Source organism: Anomaloglossus baeobatrachus, chromosome 1 (assembly GCF_048569485.1).
Source record: "Anomaloglossus baeobatrachus isolate aAnoBae1 chromosome 1, aAnoBae1.hap1, whole genome shotgun sequence".
Taxonomy (NCBI): Eukaryota; Metazoa; Chordata; class Amphibia; order Anura; family Aromobatidae; genus Anomaloglossus; species Anomaloglossus baeobatrachus.
In genome coordinates, this window is record NC_134353.1 from 746,197,209 (window position 1) to 746,211,574 (window position 14,366).

At 54.7% G+C, this 14,366-nt stretch overlaps 1 long non-coding RNA gene across 1 annotated transcript; it reads left to right on the forward strand.

Moving 5' to 3' along the window:
* Positions 1-522: 522 nt before the first annotated feature.
* LOC142299404 (uncharacterized) lies at positions 523-13,352 on the forward strand. The gene is made up of 3 exons (XR_012752655.1): positions 523-614; positions 1,040-1,131; positions 13,271-13,352. It is a non-coding gene; the product is annotated as an uncharacterized LOC142299404 (long non-coding RNA).
* Positions 13,353-14,366: the final 1,014 nt, after the last annotated feature.

The window sequence follows — 14,366 nt, forward strand, 5'->3', positions numbered from 1 at the left end:
GTGCGCCACTTTTATTGGACAAACTTGTGATTTTTTTTAACCCCTTAGATACAAGTAAACCTATACATGTTTGGTGTCTACAAACTCGCACCGACCTCAGGCATCACAATAACACATCAGTTTTAGCATATAGTGAACACGGTGAATAAAACCTCCCAAAAACTATTGTGCGATCACACTTTTTTTGTGGTTTTTCCACACTTGGGATTTTTTTACTATTTTTCCAGTACACTGTATGGTAAAACTTATGGTTTCATTTAAAAGTACAACTCGTCCCACAAAAAACAAGCCCTCGTATGGCAAGATTGACAGAAAAATAAAAATGTTACGGCTCTCGGAAGAAGAGGAGCAGAAAAAAACCCCGCAAAAATGGAAAACGCCCGGGGGCTGAAGGGGCTAAATTAAATTTTTATTAGAATATTGAATGTCTTCTGCTTCAGTTCAGTAGTTTCCAGAAATTGACTTTCTTCCCTTTGTTGTCCGTTGCAGATAAGTTCACGGATTCACCCATCGCCATGAACTCCAAGGTGCACGGGGACCACAATGACAAGGTGCTGATGCGCTGGGACGGAGGAGAAAGCAGCAGCGTCGACTATGACCTGGACTCTGATATGGTAAGTGCTCCATAAGCCGAAACAACCCATCGGGACCCCCGAGTGTCAGAGCTTGGGAGCGGGGGTGGCCCTTGACGAACGGGGCCCCTCCGTGGGTGGCGCGGGGAGCGGGGGTGGCCCTTGACGAACGGGGCCCCTCCGTGGGTGGCGCGGGGAAGGCCCTTGACGCAAGGTGCCCCCATGGGTTATTCTCTGCAGCATAAGTAAGTGCTCCATATGCCGAGATAACCCATTGGGACCCCCAAGTGTCAGAGCTTGGGAGCGGGGGTGGCCCTTGACGAACGGGGCCCCTCCGTGGGTGGCGCGGGGAGCAGGGGTGGCCCCTGACGCACGGGGCCCCCATGGGTTGTTCTCTGCAGCACAGAGTATTTGAGGAGAGCCATCAGATTCAGTAAATCTGACCCCTGTTCCTTCCTCTCTCGCAGTGTAATGGTTGGAATCCTAACAAGATGTTCAACTTCAATGAGGACAACTACGGGGTGAAGACGACGTGCGACTGCAGCCTGTCCTCATACACGTGAGTGATGATCCTTGTGCCCGGTGTCTTTCGTCACCCTCGGTGAAGCTGCTTTGTTCCTTCATCATGTGTTTGTTTTTTTCTTTGTCGCTCCATTGGGAGACCCAGACAATTGGGTGTATAGCTTCTGCCTCCGGAGGCCACACAAAGTATTACACTTAAAAGTGTAAAGCCTTTCCCCTTCTGCCTATACACCCCCCCGTGCATCACGGGCTCCTCAGTTTTTATGCTTTGTGCGAAGGAGGCACACATGCACGCATAGCTCCACAATTTAGTCAGCAGCAGCTGCTGACTATATCGGATGGAAGAAAAGAGGGCCCATAACAGGGCCCCCGGCATGCTCCCTTCTCACCCCACTCTGGTCGGCGGTGCTGTTAAGGTTGAGGTACCCATTGCGGGTACATAGGCAGGAGCCACATGCTGTTTTCCTTCCCCATCCCTTAAGGGCTCTGGGTGAAGTGGGATCCTAATCGGTCTCCAGGCACTGGGACCGTGCTCCCTCCGCAGCCCCTGGGGAATCTGCTGGACAGGAGCCGGGTATCGTCAGGGACAAGGCCCTGCTACTGTGAGGTACTCTGTGTCCCCTTGGGGACGGCGCATGGAGCGCTTGTGTTATACACGCTGCAGCACTGCTGGGTGTGTTAGTGCGCCGGGACTACCGCGCTGGCCGCGCTTGTTTGCCGGCCGCGCTTATAACTTTAGTCCCCGGCTTCTGCGGCCTAGTACCGCATACTCCCGCCCCCGGGCCTGCCAGTCAGGGAAAGGGCGGGACGCTGCACTGGACGTCAGCGCTGAGGGCTGGAGCATACTTTGTATCCTCCTCCCCCCTCACTGAGCACCGTGGGGCACCAGATTCCCGCACTTTCTAGGGCACGCCCACGGCCCCCTCCTCCTCACAGAACGCCGGCAGCCATTCCTGTCAGTACTTCTGAAGCTGGAGAGGAGAGACAACACGGCTCTGGGAGGCCCAGGCAGGGAATCTGGTGGTCACACAACCGCTTTGGGCGGTCGGTAAGCCGCACCTGTTACTAGGTGCTGGCCCCCCTGGGTGCCGAAGTGTATATATATATATATGCTTATATGCTATACATTTAATCTGTACGGTCGCACTGTTGGTTTTTGGCTATATACCCTCCCGGATTGTACTCAGAGGAGACAACAGCATGTCGTCCGCAAAAAGCAAGGGTGCCAAAGCACAGGCTTACTTTGCAACCTGTACCTCATGTGCGGCTATGCTACCGGCAGGTTCCACCTACCCTCATTGTGTGCAATGCTCGGCCCCTGTGGCACTTACTCAGCCAGAGCCCCTGCCACTGGTGGCCCAGGTGGAACCACCTGCTACCACTGTCCAGGTGACAGGGACTAAGTTTGCAGTATTCGCTGACAAACTTTCTGAGTCTATGGATAAATGGTCTGCTAAGATACTAGAAGCCTTGCAGTCCAGACCGGTAACACAGGCCCCGGGCACTGTTGAATCATTGACCCCAGGCCCCCCTCAGTTGGAGCAGCAAAGTGCTCCTGGGGTGACTCATAGGTCCCAAGGTGAGGTCTCCGACACGGACCGCAGTCCCAGACCGCCTAAGCGGGCTCGCTGGGAGCTTCCCTCGACTTCATCACACTGCTCAGGGTCTCAGCAGGAGGACTCTCTAGAGGATGAAGCGGAGGTGGCAGATCAGGATTCTGATCCTGAGGCCGCTCTCAACCTAGATACACCTGAAGGAGACGCCATAGTGAATGACCTTATAGCGTCCATCAATCAGGTGTTGGATCTTTCTCCCCCAGCTCCTCCAATTGAGGAGTCAGCTTCTCAGCAGGAGAAATTCCGTTTTAGGTTTCCCAAGCGTACAATAAGTACGTTTCTGGATCACTCCGACTTCAGAGAGGCAGTCCAGAAACACCGAGCTTGTCCAGATAAGTGCTTTTCTAAGCGCCTTAAGGACACACGTTATCCCTTCCCCCCTGACGTTGTCAAGGGTTGGGCTCAGTGTCCCAAGGTGGATCCTCCAGTCTCCAGACTGGCGGCTAGATCCATAGTTGCAGTGGAAGATGGGGCTTCACTCAAAGATGCCACTGACAGACAGATGGAGCTCTGGTTGAAATCCATCTATGAAGCTATCGGCGCGTCCTTTGCTCCGGCATTCGCAGCCGTATGGGCACTCCAAGCTATCTCAGCTTGTCACTCGCAGATTAATGCAGTCACACGTGCCTCTGCTCCGCAGGTGGTGTCCTTAACCTCTCAGGCGTCGGCGTTTGCATCCTACGCCATTAATACTATCTTGGACTCTGCGAGCCGTACGGCGGTAGCATCCGCCAATTCGGTGGCAGTCCGCAGGGCCATGTGGCTACGTGAATGGAAGGCAGACTCTGCTTCCAAAAAGTTCTTAACCGGTTTGCCATTTTCTGGCGACCGCCTGTTTGGTGAGCGATTGGATGAAATCATTAAACAATCCAAGGGAAAGGACTCATCCTTACCCCAGTCCAAACCAAACAGACCTCAACAACGGAAGGTACAATCGAGGTTTCGGTCCTTTCGGCCCGCGGGCAGGTCTCAATTCTCCTCGTCCAACAGGCCACAGAAGGGTCAGAGGAACTCCGATTCATGGCAGTCTAAGTCACGTCCTAAAAAGACCGCCGGAGGAACCGCTCCCAAAGCGGCCTCCTCATGACTTTCGGCCTCTTCAAACCGCATCCTCGGTCGGTGGCAGGCTCTCCCGCTTTTGCGACGCCTGGCTGCCACAGGTACAAGACCGTTGGGTGAGAGACATTCTGTCTCACGGTTACAGGATAGAGTTCAGCTCTCGTCCTCTGACTCGATTCTTCAGAACATCTCCGCCCCCCGAGCGAGCCGATGCTCTTCTTCAGGCGGTGAGCACTCTGAAGGCAGAAGGAGTGGTGATCCCTGTTCCTCTTCAGCAACAGGGTCACGGTTTTTACTCCAACTTGTTTGTGGTGCCAAAAAAGGACGGATCTTTTCGTCCTGTTCTGGACCTAAAACTGCTCAACAAACACGTAAAAACCAGGCGGTTCCGGATGGAATCGCTCCGCTCCGTCATCGCCTCAATGTCCCAAGGAGATTTCCTAGCATCAATCGACATCAAAGATGCTTATCTCCACGTACCGATTGCACCAGAGCATCAGCGCTTCCTGCGTTTCGCCATAGGGGACGAACACCTTCAGTTCGTGGCACTGCCTTTCGGCCTGGCGACAGCCCCACGGGTTTTCACCAAGGTCATGGCAACAGTGGTAGCAGTCCTACACTCTCAGGGACACTCGGTGATCCCTTACTTAGACGATCTGCTTGTCAAGGCACCCTCTCGAGTGGCATGCCAACACAGCCTGAACATTGCTCTGGAGACTCTCCAGAGATTCGGGTGGATCATCAATTTCCCAAAGTCAAATCTGACACCGGCCCAATCACTGACATATCTTGGCATGGAGTTTCATACTCTCTCAGCGATAGTGAAGCTTCCGCTGGACAAACAGCGTTCACTACAGACAGGGGTGCAATCTCTCCTTCAACGCCAGTCACACCCCTTGAGGCGCCTCATGCACTTCCTAGGGAAGATGGTGGCAGCAATGGAGGCAGTTCCTTTTGCGCAGTGTCATCTGCGTCCACTTCAATGGGACATTCTCCGCAAATGGGACAGGAAGTCGACGTCCCTCGACAGGAACGTCTCCCTTTCTCAGGCAGCCAAAGCCTCCCTTCGGTGGTGGCTTCTTCCCACTTCATTGTCGAAGGGGAAATCCTTCCTACCCCCATCCTGGGCAGTGGTCACGACGGACGCGAGTCTGTCAGGGTGGGGAGCGGTCTTTCTCCACCACAGGGCTCAGGGTACCTGGACTCAGCCAGAGTCCTCCCTTCAGATCAATGTTCTGGAGATAAGGGCAGTGTATCTTGCCCTAAAGGCGTTCCAGCCGTGGCTGGAAGGCAAGCAGATCCGAATTCAGTCGGACAACTCCACCGCGGTGGCATACATCAACCACCAAGGCGGAACACGCAGTCGGCAAGCCCTCCAGTAAGTCCGGCGGATTCTGCTGTGGGTGGAAGCCACAGCCTCCACCATATCCGCAGTTCACATCCCGGGCGTAGAAAACTGGGAAGCAGACTTTCTCAGTCGCCAGGGCATGGACGCAGGGGAATGGTCCCTTCACCCGGACGTGTTTCAGGAGATCTGTTGCCGCTGGGGGATGCCGGACGTCGACCTAATGGCGTCCCGGCACAACAACAAGGTCCCGGCATTCATGGCACGGTCTCAAGATCACAGAGCTCTGGCGGGAGACGCATTAGTTCAGGATTGGTCGCAGTTTCAACTGCCTTATGTGTTTCCTCCTCTGGCACTGCTGCCCAGAGTGTTAAGCAAGATTAGGTCCGACTGCCGCCGCGCCATCCTCGTCGCTCCAGACTGGCCGAGGAGGTCGTGGTACCCGGATCTGTGGCATCTCACGGTGGGCCAACCGTGGGCACTACCAGACCGACCAGACTTGCTGTCTCAAGGGCCGTTTTTCCATCTGAATTCTGCGGCCCTCAACCTGACTGTGTGGCCATTGAGTCCTGGATCCTAGCGTCTTCAGGGTTATCTCAAGAGGTCATTGCCACTATGAGACAGGCCAGGAAACCAACGTCCGCCAAGATCTACCACAGGACGTGGAGGATATTCTTATCCTGGTGCTCTGATCAGGGTTTTACTCCCTGGCCATTTGCCTTGCCCACTTTTCTTTCCTTCCTTCAATCTGGATTGGAAAAGGGTTTGTCGCTCGGCTCCCTTAAGGGACAAGTCTCAGCGCTCTCTGTGTTTTTTCAGAAGCGCCTAGCCAGACTTCCACAGGTACGCACGCTCCTGCAGGGGGTTTGTCACATAGTCCCTCCTTATAAGCGTCCGTTAGAACCCTGGGATCTGAACAGGGTGCTGATGGTTCTTCAGAAACCACCATTCGAGCCAATGAGGGATATTCCTCTCTCACGCCTTTCGCAGAAAGTGGTTTTTCTAGTAGCAGTCACTTCGGAGAGTGTCTGAGCTAGCAGCGCTTTCATGCAAAACCCCTTTCCTGGTGTTTCACCAGGACAAGGTGGTTCTACGTCCGGTTCCGGAATTTCTCCCTAAGGTGGTATCCCCCTTTCATCTCAATCAGGATATCTCCTTACCTTCTTTTTGTCCTCATCCAGTTCACCAATGTGAAAAGGATTTGCACTTGTTAGATCTGGTGAGAGCACTCAGAATCTACATTTCTCGTACGGCGCCCCTGCGCCGCTCGGATGCACTCTTTGTCCTTGTCGCTGGCCAGCGTAAAGGGTCACAGGCTTCCAAATCAACCCTGGCTCGGTGGATCAAGGAGCCAATTATCGAAGCTTACCGTTCGGCTGGGCTTCCGGTTCCCTCAGGGCTGAAGGCCCATTCTACCAGAGCCGTGGGCGCGTCCTGGGCTTTGAGGCACCAGGCTACGGCTCAGCAGGTGTGTCAGGCGGCTACCTGGTCGAGTCTGCACACTTTCACGAAGCACTATCAAGTGCATACCTATGCTTCGGCGGATGCCAGCCTAGGTAGACGAGTCCTTCAGGCGGCGGTTGCCCACCTGTAGGAAGAGGCCGTTTTACGGCTCTCTTACGAGGTATTATTTTACCCACCCAGGGACTGCTTTCTTCGGCGCTCCATTGGGAGACCCAGACGATTGGGTGTATAGCACTGCCTCCGGAGGCCACACAAAGCATTACACTAAAAAGTGTAAGGCCCCTCCCCTTCTGGCTATACACCCCCAGTGGGATCACTGGCTCACCAGTTTTTCTGCTTTGTGCGAAGGAGGTCAGACATCCACGCATAGCTCCACTGTTTAGTCAGCAGTAGCTGCTGACTATGTCGGATGGAAGAAAAGAGGGCCCATATACGGCCCCCAGCATGCTCCCTTCTTACCCCACTTGTGGTTTGTAAGGTTGAGGTACCCATTGCGGGTACGGAGGCTGGAGCCCACATGCTGCTTTCCTTCCCCATCCCCCTGAGGGGCTCTGTGGAAGTGGGATCTTACCGGCCCCCAAGCCCTGAGGCTGGGCTCCATCCACAGACCCAGTGAACCTGATGGATACGGAGCTGTGTACCATTCAGGGACAAGGCCCTGCAACTTTCAGGTACTCTGTGTCCCCGTACAGGCGGGCACGCACACACCAGACTTGCTGGGTGTGTTAGTGCGCCGGGGACAGTAGCGCTGTACGCTGGGGTTTGAGTCACAGCAGCTTAGCTGTGTGACTTCATGTGCTGGGAACTACCGCGCCGGCCACTCTCGGAGCGGCGGCGCGGCTGGGACTTGTAGTGCGCCGGGGACTTAGCGCCGACCGCGCTTTTACGGCGGCGGCGCTTATAAATTTAGTCCCCGGCTTTTGCGGCCTAGCTCCGCTTCGTTCCCGCCCCCTCCCTGTCAATCAGGGAAGGGGAGAGACGCTGTACGTTTACTCAGCGCCGAGGGCTGGAGCTTTATTTACATGCTCCAGCCCTCTCACTTGGCACAGTGGGACGCAGGTTTCCCGCTTTTGGTCTGGCACGCCCAGGGCCCGCCCCCCCCTCCACAGGACGCCGGCAGCCATTCCTGCATGCAGTCTGGCTGGAGGACGGACACAGGCTCTGGGAGACCCAAGACTAGGGATTTCTGGCGACCACACACCCGCGTTTAGCGTTCGGTAAGCAGCACTTTAGTGCTGGCCCCTCTAGTGCCACAGTGTGTATTGGTGTACTTTTTCCTGTACCAGATATATATATATATATATATATACTGCACTGTACGGTCGCTTCTTGGCTGTATACCCTATATTGCTCTGGGAAGACAACAACATGTCATCCACAAAACGCAAGGGTGCCAAGGCACGGCCTGTATACACTGCTTGTATAGCATGTATAGCTAATCTACCAGCAGGCTCCAACGACTCTCATTGTGTGCAATGTTCAGTCCCAGTGGCACTTCGTCAGCCAGAGCCTATGGTGGTAGTAGCCCAGGCAGAGACGCCTGTGAACCCTGCCCCGGTGACGGGGACAGAATTTGCAGTCTTTGCTGATAAAATGTCTGTGACTATGACAAAAATCCTGGAGACCTTGCAGTCCAGGCCAGTTGCTCAGACCATGGACACTGCTGTGCCTATGTTCCCCGGTCCCCCTCAGTTGGAACTAATCCGTACTTCAAGGGGGTCCCAGGCATCACAGGCTGAGGGCTCTGACTCCGATGACAGTCCCAGGCCGCCTAAGCGAGCTCGCTGGGAGAGACCCTCCACGTCATCACGCGGGTCAGGGTCTCAGCGAGAAGGGTCTCTATATGATGAGACAGAGGTGGGTGATCAGGAGTCTAGTCCTGACACCGCACTCAATTTGGATACGCCAGATGGTGACGCCATGGTAAATGACCTTATAGCGGCCATCAATAGGCTGTTGGATATTTCTCCCCCAGCCCCTTCAGCAGAGGAGGCAGCTGCCCAGCAAGAGAAATTCCATTTCCTGTATCCCAAGCGTAAATTGAGCACCTTTCTGGACCACTCTGACTTCAGAGCGTCAATCCAGAAACACCATGCTTATCCGGACAAGCGTTTTTCCAAACGTCTTAAGGATACACGTTATCCCTTTCCCCCTGACGTGGTCAAACGCTGGACCCAGTGTCCAAAAGTGGACCCTCCAATATCCAGGCTTGCAGCTAGATCCATAGTTGCAGTGGAGGATGGGGCTTCACTTAAAGATGCCAATGACAGACAGATGGACCTTTGGTTGAAATCTGTCTATGAAGCTATTGGCGCGTCGTTTGCTCCAGCATTCGCGGCCGTGTGGGCGCTCCAAGCTATTTCAGCTGGTTTGGCTCAGGTGGACTCTTTCATACGTCCAGCAGTGCCGCAAGTGGCGTCCTTAACTACGCAAATGACTGCGTTTGCGACCTACGCTATTAATGCGGTACTGGACTCTACGAGCCGTACCGCAATGGCTTCCGCCAACTCTGTAGTTTTGCGCAGAGCCTTGTGGTTAAAGGAATGGAAAGCAGATTCTGCTTCTAAAAAATGTTTAACCAGCTTGCCATTATCTGGAGACAGACTGTTTGGTGAGCAATTGGCGGAAATCATTAAACAGTCAAAAGGTAAGGACTCTTCCTTACCCCAGCCCAGATCAAGCAAACCTCAACAGAGGAAGTGGCAGTCAAAGTTTCGGTCCTTTCGAGGCTCGGGCAAGCCCCAATTCTCCTCGTCCAAAGGGACTCAGAAAGAGCAAAGGAGCTCTGATTCCTGGCGGGCTCACTCACGCCCCAAGAAAGCAACCGGAGGTACCGCTTCCAAGGCGGCTGCCTCATGACTTTCGGCCGCCTCCCTCCGCATCCTCGGTCGGTGGCAGGCTCTCCCGCTTTTGCGACATTTGGCTGCCACAGGTCAAAGACCGGTGGGTAACAGACATTTTGTCTCACGGGTACAGGATAGAGTTCAGTTCTCGTCCTCCGCCTCGGTTCTTCAGAACTTCCCCACATCCCGACCGAGCAGATGCCCTTCTGCAGGCGGTGAACTCTCTAAGAGCAGAAGGAGTGGTGGTCCCTGTTCCTCTTCAGGAACAAGGACAAGGTTTTTACTCCAATCTCTTTGTGGTGCCAAAAAAGGACGGCTCATTCCGTCCTGTTCTGGACCTAAAACTGCTCAACAAGCATGTGAACGCCAGGCGGTTCCGGATGTAATCCCTCCGCTCAGTCATTGCCTCAATGTCTCAAGGAGATTTCCTAGCATCAATAGACATCAAAGATGCTTATCTCCACGTGCCGATTGCTACAGAGCACCAACGTTTTCTACGCTTCGTGATAGGAGACGACCATCTTCAGTTCGTAGCTCTGCCATTTGGTCTGGCGACAGCCCCACGGGTGTTCACCAAGGTCATGGCGGCAGTGGTAGCAGTCTTGCACTCTCAGGGACACTCTGTGATCCCTTACTTGGACGATCTACTTGTCAAGGCACCCTCTCAGGAGGCATGCCAACTCAGCCTGAATGTTGCACTGGAGACTCTCCAGACGTTCGGGTGGATCATCAACTTCTCAAAGTCAAATCTGTCACCGACCCAATCGCTAACGTATCTTGGCATGGAGTTTCATACTCTCTCAGCGATAGTGAAGCTTCCGCTGGACAAGCAGAGGTCACTACAGACTGGGGTGCAGGCTCTCCTTCAAAGTCAGTCGCACTCCTTAAGACGCCTCATGCACTTCCTCGGGAAGATGGTGGCGGCAATGGAGGCGGTTCCGTTTGCGCAGTTTCATCTGCGCCCGCTTCAATGGGACATTCTCCGCCAATGGGACGGGAAGTCAACATCCCTGGACAGGAAAGTCTCCCTTTCCCAGACGGCCAAGGACTCTCTGCAGTGGTGGCTTCTTCCCACCTCATTATCACAGGGAAGATCCTTCCTACCACCGTCCTGGGCGGTGGTCACGACAGACGCGAGTCTGTCAGGGTGGGGAGCAGTTTTTCTCCACCACAGGGCTCAGGGTACGTGGACTCAGCAGGAGTCCACCCTTCCGATCAATGTTCTGGAGATCAGAGCAGTGTATCTTGCCCTACTAGCCTTCCAGCAGTGGCTGGAAGGAAAGCAGATCCGAATTCAGTCGGACAACTCCACAGCGGTGGCATACATCAACCACCAAGGGGGGACTCGCAGTCGGCAAGCCTTCCAGGAAGTCCGGCGGATTCTGATGTGGGTGGAAGCCACGGCCTCCACCATATCCGCAGTTCACATCCCCGGCGTAGAAAACTGGGAAGCAGACTTCCTCAGTCGCCAGGGCATGGACGCAGGGGAATGGTCCCTGCACCCGGAAGTGTTTCAGGAAATCTGTCGCCGCTGGGGAAGGCCGGACGTCGACCTAATGGCGTCCCGGCACAACAACAAGGTCCCAACCTTCATGGCACGGTCTCGCGATCACAGAGCTCTGGCGGCAGACGCCTTAGTGCAAGCTTGGTCGCAGTTCCGGCTCCCTTATGTGTTTCCACCGCTGGCACTCTTGCCCAGGGTGCTACGCAAGATCAGATCCGACTGCAGCCGCGTCATACTCGTCGCCCCAGACTGGCCAAGGAGGGCGTGGTATCCGGATCTGTGGCGTCTCACGGTCGGCCAACCGTGGGCACTACCAGACCGACCAGACTTACTGTCCCAAGGGCCGTTTTTCCATCGGAATTCCGCGGCCCTGAACCTGACTGTGTGGCCATTGAGTCCTGGATCCTAGCATCTTCAGGATTATCCCAAAGGGTCGTTGCCACCATGAGACAGGCTAGGAAGCCCACGTCCGCTAAGATCTACCACAGAACGTGGAGGATATTCTTATCCTGGTGCTCTGCTCAGGGAGTGTCTCCCTGGCCATTTGCATTGCCTACCTTTCTTTCTTTCCTGCAATCTGGGTTAGAAAAAGGTTTGTCGCTCGGCTCCCTTAAGGGGCAAGTCTCGGCGCTATCCGTTTTTTTTTCAGAAGCGTCTAGCACGACTCTCTAAGGTGCGCACGTTCCTGCAGGGGGTTTGTCATATCGTACCCCCGTACAAGCGACCGTTAGATCCATGGGACCTGAACAGGGTGCTAGTTTCCCTCCAGAAGCCGCCCTTCGAGCCTCTGAGGGAGGTTTCACTTTCTAGACTGTCACAGAAAGTGGCTTTTCTGGTAGCGATCACATCTCTTCGGAGAGTGTCTGAGCTAGCAGCGCTGTCATCCAAGGCTCCCTTCCTGGTCTTCCACCAGGACAAGGTAGTGCTGCGCCCCATTCAGGAGTTTCTCCCGAAGGTGGTATCCTCTTTTCATCTTAATCAGGATATCTCTTTGCCTTCTTTTTGTCCTCATGCAGTTCATCGGTATGAGAAGGATTTACATTTGTTAGATCTGGTGCGAGCACTCAGAATCTACATTTCCCGCACGGCGCCCCTGCGCCGTTCGGATGCACTCTTTGTCCTTGTCGCTGGTAAGCGCAAGGGGTCGCAGGCTTCTAAGGCCACCCTGGCTCGATGGATCAAAGAACCAATTCTTGAGGCCTACCGTTCTGCTGGGCTTCCGGTTCCATCAGGGCTGAAGGCCCATTCTACCAGAGCCGTGGGTGCGTCCTGGGCATTGCGTCACCAGGCTACGGCTCAACAGGTGTGCCAGGCAGCTACCTGGTCGAGTCTGCACACTTTCACCAAACATTATCAGGTGCATACCTATGCTTCGGCGGACGCCAGCCTAGGTAGAAGAGTCCTGCAGGCGGCAGTTGCCTCCCCGTAGGGGAGGGCTGTCTTTGCAGCTCTAACATGAGGTATTTCTTTACCCACCCAGGGACAGCTTTTGGACGTCCCAATCGTCTGGGTCTCCCAATGGAGCGCCGAAGAAGAAGGGAATTTTGTTACTTACCGTAAATTCCTTTTCTTCTAGCTCCTATTGGGAGACCCAGCACCCGCCCTGTTGTCCTTCGGGATTTTTGGTTGTTTTTCGGGTACACATGTTGTTCATGTTGAATGGTTTTCAGTTCTCCGAGGTTACTTCGGAGTGAATTTGTTTAAACCAGTTATTGGCTTTCCTCCTTCTTGCTTTTGCACTAAAACTGGTGAGCCAGTGATCCCTGGGGGTGTATAGCCAGAAGGGGAGGGGCCTTACACTTTTTAGTGTAATGCTTTGTGTGGCCTCCGGAGGCAGTGCTATACACCCAATCGTCTGGGTCTCCCAATAGGAGCTAGAAGAAAAGGAATTTACGGTAAGTAACAAAATTCCCTTCTTTGGACGTCCCAATTGTCTGGGTCTCCCAATAGAGCGACAAAGAAGAAGGGAATTTTGTTTACTTACCGTAAATTCCTTTTCTTCTAGCTCTAATTGGGAGACCCAGCACCCGCCCCTGTTTTTTTGTGTACACATGTTGTTCATGTTGAATGGTTTCAGTGCACCAAAACTGAGGAGCCCGTGGGAGCACGGGGGGTGTATAGGCAGAAGGGGAGGGGCTTAACACTTTTAAGTGTAGTACTTTGTGCGGCCTCCGGAGGCATAGCCTATACAACCCAATTGTCTGGGTCTCCCAATTAGAGCTAGAAGAAAAGGAATTTACGGTAAGTAAACAAAATTCCCTTCTTTTATTAGAATATTGAATGTCTTCTGCTTCAGTTCAGTAGTTTCCAGAAATTGACTTTCTTCCCTTTGTTGTCCGTTGCAGATAAGTTTACGGATTCACCCATCGCCATGAACTCCAAGGTGCACGGGGACCACAATGACAAGGTGCTGATGCGCTGGGACGGAGGAGAAAGCAGCAGCGTCGACTATGACCTGGACTCTGATATGGTAAGTGCTCCACAAGCCGAAACAACCCATCGGGACCCCCGAGTGTCAGAGCTTGGGAGCGGGGGTGGCCCTTGACGAACGGGGCCCCTCCGTGGGTGGCGCGGGGAGCGGGGGTGGCCCTTGACGAACGGGGCCCCTCCGTGGGTGGCGCGGGGAAGGCCCTTGACGCAAGGTGCCCCCATGGGTTATTCTCTGCAGCATAAGTAAGTGCTCCATATGCCGAGATAACCCATTGGGACCCCCAAGTGTCAGAGCTTGGGAGCGGGGGTGGCCCTTGACGAACGGGGCCCCTCCGTGGGTGGCGCGGGGAAGGCCCTTGACGCAAGGTGCCCCCATGGGTTATTCTCTGCAGCATAAGTAAGTGCTCCATATGCCGAGATAAGCCATTGGGACCCCCAAGTGTCAGAGCTTGGGAGCGGGGGTGGCCCTTGACGAACGGGGCCCCTCCGTGGGTGGCGCGGGGAAGGCCCTTGACGCAAGGTGCCCCCATGGGTTATTCTCTGCAGCATAAGTAAGTGCTCCATATGCCGAGATAACCCATTGGGACCCCCAAGTGTCAGAGCTTGGGAGCGGGGGTGGCCCTTGACGAACGGGGCCCCTCCGTGGGTGGCGCGGGGAAGGCCCTTGACGCAAGGTGCCCCCATGGGTTATTCTCTGCAGCATAAGTAAGTGCTCCATATGCCGAGATAACCCATTGGGACCCCCAAGTGTCAGAGCTTGGGAGCGGGGGTGGCCCTTGACGAACGGGGCCCCTCCGTGGGTGGCGCGGGGAAGGCCCTTGACGCAAGGTGCCCCCATGGGTTATTCTCTGCAGCATAAGTAAGTGCTCCATATGCCGAGATAACCCATTGGGACCCCCAAGTGTCAGAGCTTGGGAGCGGGGGTGGCCCTTGACGAACGGGGCCCCTCCGTGGGTGGCGCGGGGAGCAGGGGTGGCCCCTGACGCACGGGGCCCCCATGGGTTGTTCTCT